The 11,326-nt window shown below is 37.8% G+C and overlaps 1 non-coding gene across 1 annotated transcript; it reads right to left on the bottom strand.

Moving 5' to 3' along the window:
• Positions 1-930: 930 nt before the first annotated feature.
• On the bottom strand, positions 931-1,004 carry TRNAR-CCG (transfer RNA arginine (anticodon CCG)). Its single transcript has one exon. It is a non-coding gene; the product is annotated as a tRNA-Arg (tRNA).
• Between the last annotated feature and the right edge of the window lie 10,322 nt (positions 1,005-11,326).

Raw genomic sequence — 11,326 nt, 5'->3', positions numbered from 1 at the left:
TATAATGCAGAAGCTATTTTAGCCATTTGCATTAAACTAAAACTTCCTTCTTGCATACGTGCTCCTCCGGAAGCACACACCATAATTAATGGAAGAGATTCCGCGGTAGCGCGCTCGATCAGACGGGTTATTTTCTCACCTACTACAGAGCCCATACTACCTCCCATGAACTGAAAATCCATAACTCCGAGTGCGATAGTAAGACCATTTAATTGACCTATGCCTGTTTGAATAGCATCAGTTAAACCTGTCTCTATTTGATAGAAAGTGATATGATCCTTATAAGATTCATCCTCAGAATTAAGATTATCAGAATGAGAAGGTTCATTCTCAGAATAAAATTGAAGAACATCTAGAGTGTACATGTCTTCATCCATAGGACGCCAAGTGTCACGATCAATTGGAAGTTCTATTCTATCTGAACTATTCATTTGCAGATAATATCCACATTCTTTACAAACACTTTGATTCTCTCTCAAGAATCTGAGATATAGTAAGTTCTCGCAATTATCGCATTGAGCCCATAACTTCTTAATTTTAGCGTAATCAATACTTTTATTCTTGTTTTTCTCCGTCTCATTGGCATCCTTACTATCCCTTTCGACCGAATTTTTTAGTAATGCAGTTATTTTACGCTTGTCTTCGAACCACTCCTTTATAGACATAGAGTTTTCCTTCCATATAAAGGTGAAAATTGTTACTTTTCCTATCTTATTTTGTATGAAGAGAAGTCGTATAAGTATAAATACAATGATGAAAATTATTAATCAATAGTGGAATGAATCATTGAGAAATCATTTCCATTCATTATTGATTAGGAATCTGAAGTATCGATCCGGGATTATGATAGAATACTTTATTCTATTATAAAGAAAGATTCTCTCCTATACCGCGATGGAAAGGAATTTTCATTTAAAATACAACATCTTTTGGGCTAGAAGGGATTTGAACCCTTGACTTCACGGTCCGGAACCATGAGCTCTGATCCGCTGAGCTACCAACCCTATCGAATGATCTATAAGATCATTGTAAAGGATGAATAGGATTCGTTATCGAATGCTTGACCCAAAAAAATTTTCATAAATAACTCTGTTTGAGATATTTAACCTTGGAAATATCTATATATCAATATCTACATAGATATTGATATATAGATATTAATATATGGAAATTCCATATATTGATATCTGAAATTCCATATCTCCGCTCACGATTTGGACTAATATTTGGGGTAGTAGTAAAAGATTGGGCCGAGTCCGATTGGTAGAACGAAAGTCACTGGATTACAAGCGATCAATCACATCAAATTCAAATTTGATCTCCTTCCATATTTCACAAGCAGCAGCTAGTTCAGGACTCCATTTACAAGCTTCACGGATCACTTCATTACCTTCACGAGCAAGATCACGTCCTTCATTACGAGCTTGTACACAAGCTTCTAGAGCAACCCGATTAGCTACTGCACCAGGTGCATTTCCCCAAGGATGTCCCAAAGTTCCCCCACCAAACTGTAGTACGGAATCATCCCCAAAGATCTCGGTCAGAGCAGGCATATGCCAAACGTGAATACCTCCTGAAGCTACGGGCAGAACACCTGGCATAGATACCCAATCTTGAGTGAAGTAAATACCACGACTTCGATCTTTTTCGATAAAATCATCACGCAGTAGATCAACAAACCCTAAAGTTACGTCTCGTTCACCTTCAAGTTTACCTACTACAGTACCGGCGTGAATATGATCTCCACCGGACATACGCAATGCTTTAGCCAGTACCCGGAAATGCATACCATGATTTCTTTGTCTGTCAATAACTGCATGCATCGCGCGGTGAATGTGAAGAAGTAGGCCGTTGTCTCGGCAATAATGAGCCAAAGAAGTATTTGCGGTAAAACCTCCCGTCAGGTAGTCATGCATAACGATAGGAACTCCCAATTCTCTTGCAAATATTGCCCTTTTCATCATTTCTTCACATGTACCTGCAGTAGCATTCAAATAATGTCCCTTAATTTCACCCGTCTCAGCCTGAGCCTTATTAAGGGCTTCCGCACAAAAGACAAAACGATCTCTCCAGCGCATGAATGGTTGGGAATTTACGTTCTCATCATCCTTAGTAAAATCGAGTCCACCACGGAGACATTCGTAAACTGCTCTACCATAGTTTTTGGCTGATAGACCCAATTTTGGTTTGATAGTACATCCCAATAAAGGACGACCATATTTGTTCAATTTATCTCTTTCAACTTGGATACCATGAGGTGGACCCTGAAAAGTTTTGGAATAAGAAGGGGGAATCCGCAAATCTTCCAAACGTAGAGCCCGTAAGGCCTTGAATCCAAATACATTACCTACAATGGAAGTGAACAAGTTAGTAACAGAACCTTCTTCGAAAAGGTCTAAGGGGTAAGCTACATAGGCAATAAATTGAGTCTCCTCTCCAGGAACGGGCTCGATGTCATAGCATCGCCCCTTGTAACGATCGAGACTAGTAAGTCCATCGGTCCAAACAGTGGTCCATGTACCGGTGGAAGATTCAGCAGCTACTGCTGCTCCCGCTTCTTCAGGTGGCACCCCGGGTTGAGGAGTTACTCGGAATGCTGCCAAGATATCTGTATCTTTGGTCTGATATTCAGGAGTATAATAAGTTAATCTGTAATCTTTAACACCAGCTTTGAATCCGACACTAGCTTTAGTCTCTGTTTTTGGTGACATAAGTCCCTCCTTTATTAATAATTATTTCTCGCAAGGACGAGGTCTGCTCGACATGGACCGAACGTAAACAATCAATTTTTATAGAAATATCCTACAAAAAGTCGTCCGTTATTGGGGTGCTAGATACACTCTCATTGTATAGTGTTCTTTATGTATGACGCAACCCAATCTTTGCTCTTGAAGTTCTTCCTCCATGGATTGACCCGAGAACCTTTCAGTGGTTAAACTAGTTCATGAATGAAATCAAGGAACCGAATGGACCTTTGACCATAATGGTGCGAATTGTCCGAAAATACATATACAGATGTGCGTATGAAGAGAAGAGATAATGATCAATGAGAGAAAGGTCATGAATATCAAGTTTCATATTTCACAGATGATCTGGACATAATTTTGAAGTATTTTCGGTTTTAGTTATGGATAAATTGGTTCTAGTTATAGATAAATCGAAGACTTCCTCATGATCCTTATTCATATCCATCTACCTACTTCATATTCCAAATATGGATGAATTTAAACTTTTCAATAAAGTTGGATTTTACCCAGGTGGTAACTTCCATTTATTATTTACTGGTCTGATCGACCCAATATGGAACATTTTTTTTTTTTTTATTGATGATATTGGCAAAATCATATTTATATATTCTTCATGGAAATTATTTCCATTTTTGTATGAGAAAAAATCCTCTTGTTCTTGGGGTTTCCGCAAGTGTAGAAACAAATGTGGGACGTATTGCTCAAATCATTGGCCCAGTACTGGATGTCTCTTTTCCTCCAGGTAATATGCCTAATATTTACAATTCATTGATAGTTAAGGGTCAAGGTACAGCCGGTCAAGAAATTCAGGTTACTTGTGAGGTACAACAATTATTAGGAAATCATAAGGTTAGAGCTGTAGCTATGAGTGCTACAGATGGTTTGACGAGAGGAATGAGAGTGATTGACACGGGAGCTCCTCTAAGTGTTCCAGTTGGTGGAGCTACTCTCGGACGAATTTTCAATGTTCTTGGAGAACCTGTCGATAATTTGGGTCCTGTAGATGCTGGCATAACATCTCCTATTCATAGACCTGCTCCCGCCTTTACAGAGTTGGATACAAAATTATCCATCTTCGAAACAGGCATTAAAGTAGTAGATCTTTTGGCTCCTTACCGCCGTGGGGGAAAAATTGGTTTATTTGGAGGAGCTGGAGTGGGTAAAACAGTACTCATTATGGAGTTGATCAACAACATTGCTAAGGCTCATGGAGGGGTATCTGTATTTGGAGGAGTAGGAGAACGTACCCGTGAAGGGAATGATCTTTACATGGAAATGAAAGAATCGGGAGTAATTGATGAACAAAAAATATCAGAATCAAAAGTGGCTCTGGTCTATGGTCAGATGAATGAACCACCGGGAGCTCGCATGAGAGTCGGTTTAACTGCTCTAACCATGGCCGAATATTTCCGAGATGTCAATGAGCAAGACGTACTATTATTTATTGATAACATCTTCCGTTTTGTCCAAGCGGGATCAGAGGTATCCGCCCTATTAGGCAGAATGCCTTCCGCCGTGGGTTATCAGCCAACTCTTAGCACGGAAATGGGTTCTTTGCAAGAGAGAATTACTTCCACAAAAAAGGGATCCATAACCTCGATTCAAGCAGTTTATGTACCTGCTGACGACTTGACCGACCCTGCTCCTGCTACGACATTTGCACATTCAGATGCTACTACCGTACTATCGAGAGGATTAGCTGCGAAGGGTATCTATCCAGCAGTGGATCCTTTAGATTCAACATCGACTATGCTCCAACCTTGGATCGTAGGCGAAGAACATTACGAAACTGCACAAGGGGTTAAGCAAACTTTACAACGTTATAAGGAACTTCAAGACATTATAGCTATTCCTGGACTGGATGAATTATCGGAGGAAGATCGTTTAATCGTGGCAAGAGCAAGAAAAATTGAACGTTTCCTATCACAACCCTTTTTCGTAGCAGAGGTATTCACAGGTTCCCCGGGCAAATATGTGGGTCTCATGGAAACAATTAGAGGTTTTCAAATGATCCTTTCTGGAGAATTAGATGGTCTTATCGAACAGTCTTTTTATTTGGTGGGTAATATTGATGAAGCTACCGCGAAGGCTATAAACTCCAGCATGGAAAGTTAATTCTGAAAATGACCCTAAATCTTCGTGTACTGTCTCCTAATCGAGTCATTTGGGATTCAGAAGTTAAAGAAATAATTCTATCTACTAATAGTGGTCAAATTGGCGTATTACCCAATCATGCTTCACTTGTGGCAGCTGTAGATATAGGAGTTATGAAAATACGTCTCAATGGGCAGTGGTCCACTATGGCTATGATGGGCGGTTTCGCCAAGATAGACAGTGATAGAATAACTATATTGGTAAATAATGCAGAGAGAGATGTTGACATCGATCCCCGAGAAGCCCAGGAAAATTTTCGAATAGCTAAAGCTGACTTAGCTCGAGCCGAAGGCAAAAGACAAGCAATTGAGGCTGATTTAGCTCTGAAAAGGGCTAGAACCCGATTAGAGGCTATCAATGCTAGCCCCCCCGTCTCTAATTAACATTTTCTATAATGATCTGAAAAATGGATTCAATGTTCCGCCTCGATCCAAACACGTGGAGTAAAACTTATTAGATACCATTGAAAACTCGATGGCATCTAATAAGTTTACCTACTATTGGATTTGAACCAATGACTCTCGCCGTATGAAAGCGATACTCTAACCACTGAGTTAAGTGGGTCATTTATTCTCATAGGTAGAGTTGGATTTATAAACGATTCTAAATCGAAATCGAATTAAATGTATAGACAATGTATGTGTCCCTGGCACAGATCGAACTTATTGGAACGTATTGGATCATAGTATTGGATCATGAAATATCTACCTTGACATAAAGTGATCCATCTGGTTAGTATAGTAGTGTATCACCAAGACTGGCAAGGAAGGGCTATAGCTCAGCAAGGTAGAGCACCTCGTTTACACGTGCGCCAATGGTTTTCGGGAGAGTTTATCAATTCGTCCGATCCACGAAATAGATTCTATGTGAAATAGTCTTACTCTATAAATTTGTTTCTCTGGGGAACAATAGCATGACAAAGATTAAGTTCGATCTGATTCGAACTACGGATCTAATTGATATGGTCAATCCCAGCTCTGTTCAATGCCAGGCATAATGAGTATAATACGGGGACCTCAAAATAGATTCTTTTCGCTCTATGAACTTTTAGGTGTATGAAGTGTCATATTTTACTTTTGGAGCGATAGAAGAGACTCTATTTGAGTCAATCTATGCCCGAGCAAGGCAGACCTACGTCAAAAAAACCTTTTGAATAACTTTGGGATTGCTTCCGAAGGGTAAGAATTTGGAGCACACGGAGCCATATTAGTATCTTACCGGAAAGAGGAGAATGGCAGACTAACTGATCTTTCCATCAGTTAATGAAAGAGCCCAATGCGAGAAAATGCATGTTGGGTTCTTGGAACAGTTCAAATTATTTTGATAATAAGAACTTTGATCTGTTCTACCGAGAAGGTCTACGGTTCGAGCCCGTATAGCCCTATACATTCCACTAAGTGATACTATTTATATATATCCCCTCATAGTCCGTCCCTATGACTTGGCCTTGAAAAGTCTTTCAGATCATATCAATCTCATGTCCTTATCTAGATCGATGGATGGGAACGTTGGACCAGAGCAGGCATATTAGGCATTATAGCTGTTCGAGTCTCTGCACACGCTATTTATTCACGCTAAGCCAGATTAGTTCCTCAACTTGTCCTGACGATGAACCACACTGGTTGGTTCGAAACGCGTCGACACAAGATTGATTATGTGATTATGCCGAAGATTATCTAACATATTATGGATCACAGAAGTCTAAATACCTTAATATAAATATTATTAAATATTTTATTTATTTCGTAATTAAAATAGAAAAACCAACCATATAAATGTTATTAAATATTTTATATAATTTATAGTTAAAATAACAAAATCAACAAACTAGTGAAATTACTAGAACCATTGAAAGTACAATCCACAAATACAAAGCCCTCCAAAAAAATATTAATTATGTTGTAGAAAATTTTGAAATCTTGAAATGGTTAATGAGAGAAAAATATATAAGATTTCTCTCTTAGAATTTTGTAGAAATAAAACAATGAATAGAAAAACAATCACATATAAAACAAAAAACATATCATGGGAACTGAAGTGGGAAAAGCCTATCTTGCTTGTTTTGAATCAACTGAGCATTCCGATCTATTACATAGAAATTGCTTCAAGCATGAAGCTATGCTGCAATACTGATCAACCAGCGACACAACACTTGCCCAACACATAGGAAAATAAGGACCGTTAGGAGCTTCGATTTCCTAGCACAAATATGGACCCAAAAAATAGGAATTTCTCAGCTTGCTTCTCAAGCCTCTATAGAAAAAAATTGTGTACAATGAATAAATAGATATGTGCCTTCATCCAATATCTATAGATAATTCAAATTCCATGACCTACTAGAGCTAATTTTAGTAGTTGCAACTAGTTAACTCGAAGTCAATTGAGTTAAAAAAAATCAAACTACTTAACTAAACTCAAGAACTCAAGTCTCTATCTATTCTAGAACTAGATATCTGTTAACTGATCATTAGGGGAATTTTGAGTTCTAAAATGGGCCTTCTAAGGAAACTATAAAATAATAATAGAAATAATAAAATAAAATTATATTACTTCATCAAAGTTTATAGTGAAAGAAGAAAAAAACTATTTTTTTTCAACTCGTATTTCTAACTTATTTCCCTATGGGTTTACTCAAATTTCAAATGGTAACACTTATTGGATGCAAAATTTGATTCCTCATCCAGTGAGTACCCATGTTGCATACTTTCGATGTAGTTTAATACATGATAAAATAGGAATACATGAAAAACGTGATTGCAATCACATTTTTTCCATGTATTTCTCATTTTTTGTGTAGTAAGGTCAATCGAAAGTATACAACATGGGTACTCCTTGGATGAGGAATCAAATTTTGGATCCAATGAGTACTTCCGCTGGAAATTTGAGTAAAATCTTAGGGAGATAAGTTGAGAGTACTTCCGCTGGAAATTTGAGTAAAATCTTAGTGAGATAAGTTGAAAATACGAGTTGAAAAAATAGTTTATTTATTTTATTATTTTTAAATCTTTGTTGGGTGATGGAGTTGTAATTCAAGAAAATCCTTCAACACTTAATTTTCAACTCAGGGCTACGTAATCTTAGAGGCATAGCACAAAATATCCAAGAATATTGCTATGAACTTTTGCCAAATCCACTTCTATATCTGGTAACTACACTTGCAAAATAAAAAAGAATGAAAAGAAAATAACACCACCAGAGTTTTGGTGTCAATCATTCAAAAGGAAATACTTGCAAAATATTAATCAAGGGAATTCAAAAGCATAAACAATCTGGGTCAATGAAATAAAGGAAAAGAATCATTTGAGACCAAGTATCAATGTAATTATGAAACAGAAAAAATAATCAAACCTTTAGGTACATTTGTCTCTATTACAAATTTTCCTTCCTGGACTGAATCTGCATTCCTGCACTGCAACAACGTTCCTGCACTGGAATAGAGTTCCTGTACTAGAATAATATTCCTGTACTATAATGAATTTCCAGTACCAGAATTATATTCAGTTCCTGCATTGAGTAACCTTAATTAATACTAGGCCTCTAGGTTCCTGAACCAGGGTGCATTGTTACTGTAACAAGGTATCAAGTCCTATGTCGAGACATATATTCCTGTACTAGAGAACCAATATTCCTGTACCAAGCTTCCAAACCACTTGCATGAAATGTAAAGGGTTCTAACTATGAATTGATTGCAAAGTAAATCATAGCAGAGAATAAATCACACATAATCACATGACTCCTCTATTATTAATTCAAAAGAAAAAGCACTTTAGGAATCAAAGGAAATATATGTTGCAATTATAGAAAGCTTCTTCATGTAAGCAGGAACGTCTAGTCTAAGAATCAGAGCATCCCTTCTCTTTTAGACAACTGTCACCATATAAACCAGATCTATGCCTTTATCAAATGGAGGTTTTAGTTCAAAGGGTCCCACAATGGATTCTAGTCCTCAACTAGGCTATTCCCATAGGGAAGTAGACACAGTTACAGTTCCTTGCAAGGTGAATAGGGTTTCATTCAAACTCAGGGAAATATAACTAACGAATCAATCCTAAGTCAAACTTGTTTGCCGAGAATACTTGCAAACTTGTACTCAGAAATGAAACACACTTACGTAAACAAAATTAATCGCCTTGCAAGAATAAACACTATTGTCGAAACAAATCACTCTTGCAGGATTGAAATACATTCAAAACACACCTTTGCAAAAAGTAGTTCACAAAATGCATCAAAGGAAAGAATTACTATAGTAATCTTAAATAGAAGAACACACCCACACTACTAAACCTCAGATACGAATAGCACGCAAGTTTTGAAGACACTATAGATCTGTTAGCTTAAGAAAATGAAATACTTCTTGCTTTGAACCTCCATAATATATATATATATATATATATATATATATATATATATATATATAACACACCTTATAGACAGAGGGAGAATGAGTTGGGTTGGTTGGGGCCTAGCCAACCAACTCCTTTCCCTTGTTATGAGAGCTAGAAAATCAAACACCCCGATAACTCATCACATAAAATATTGTGATAGGAATAAATCAACTGACATAACCCCTTGTATTAATTCAATAGTTGCAGATATACATCGTGGATTACTGTATCCAACCCAGAATTATGGTGGCACAAAAATGGAAGAAGAAGTTCTACAGAGTATCGTCCCTATTCTAACTTAAAGACCCTATTAAATATAAATCTCCTGGCTCATTTTCGTTAAAAGAAATTAACAAGACTACAACTTTAGGCTCTCTATTGTTACAAAAGGCTAAAACTGGTCAAAACCCTAGCTTCCATATTCTATGTTTTCTTCAACGCTCTAAGCCTAATCTAGAGTGAAACTGATCTTTGACAAGGAACGTGTGTAGATTGCTTACTAGAATAATCTTTGCCGTTGAGCTATGATAATGTTGCCAGCTATCCCACAAGTAGAGGAATGGTGTTTGGTATAAGAATTTTCCTGCACCCATCATCTTCTATAATGGTTAATACTTTCACTCTATCATGCCTCCTTAGGAAAGAAAATATATAAGTTGCAAAGAAAAAATAAACCATTTTGACCTTTTTAGATAATATCTAAATTCAGATGGGAAGCGGAGATGGGAGATAGGTAGCGACCAGGGAGACCAAAGCGAGTAGGGTTCGATTCTAATGAAGGGCGGTAGGGGAGGGAGCTCGGCTCCCTCCTACAAAGATGTAGTGGGTAGTAGAAATAAATCACCAGCTGAAACTAGTAAAGGCGATATGAACAATAGTAACAGGGGCATTGAAAAAGACACAGATGGGACTAGAGAAAAAGAAAGCAGCAGCACAAAGGACAAAGAGGAAGAAGACAAAAGTCGGGGCCCAAGAGATAAAACTCAGAAAGGACCTTGCAAATTGAAAGCAAAAATTACTCCTTGAGTAATATTAAATGATCCTGCTCTGCAGGAGCACAGGGAACACAGGGGAACCTATGCCATTATCTATAAATTTATGGGACTATGGCCCACAGGAAAGACTTTACAGACATGGATCAAGTATCATTGGAAACCCAAAGGAAGCATTGACTTACATCTAGGGTCAAAAGGATTCTTCATAGTAGTGTTCCCAAACATCGAAGATAAAGACAAAATATTTCAAGGAGGTCCCTATTTTTTCGCTGCGGCAGGTCTCTATATGAGACCTTGGAGGATGAACTTTGTCCCAGAGAGGGAGACTTTCTCTTTGGTTCTTGTGTGGGTAAGGCTCTACTCTCTACCTCTTGACTATTGGCAAACTGAATCGTTGGCTGCCATTGGCAATAAACTAGGACACTTTGTCAAAGCTTCTAAAGCCACAAGAAGAGGAAAATACACCTCCTTTGCTAGGATATGTGTAGAAATCGATCTATTAGGATCAATTCCAGATGAAGTCCTCCTGGAAGTTCACGATGAGGAATGGGTGCAGATGGTAAACTACGAACATATCCCCTTTAGATGCCGAAGATGCCATGAACATGGGCATTTAGTAAGAGAATGTTGTCTAAGCAAAGAAGATAACAAAGAAAAATCTAATACAATGAAGGATACTGAAAGCTTCCAGAAAGTGGCTAGTAGAGGAAGAGGAGGAAAAAAAGGGCCAAAACAACAACACACTAAGGGGCGAAAGGGTAGTCAGAATAAGTTTCAAGTGCTAGAAGAGCCTGAAGAAAGTACAAGAGAGATTGAATGTCAGGAGGATGATGCTAAGGTAAAACGAAAAAAAGAGGACAAAAATCTTTCTCCAGGTATTGACTCTCGAAAAGAAGCCATGAGAAGTGAAACAGAGATGGAAACGGACCAGGAAATGACCCAAAGTGAAACAGATATGGAAGATCATGAACTACAAGAAATCGTTGACAAGGAAAAATTGGATCTGGAAGGATTCCTGAGGCAAGAAACCAAAGGAGGAATAGAA

Source organism: Pinus tabuliformis, chromosome 9 (genome assembly GCF_031772625.1).
Source record: "Pinus tabuliformis cultivar Carrire ecotype Pingquan chromosome 9, CPIR1, whole genome shotgun sequence".
Taxonomy (NCBI): domain Eukaryota; kingdom Viridiplantae; phylum Streptophyta; class Pinopsida; order Pinales; family Pinaceae; genus Pinus; species Pinus tabuliformis.
This window is presented reverse-complemented; position numbering and strand designations above follow the sequence as displayed.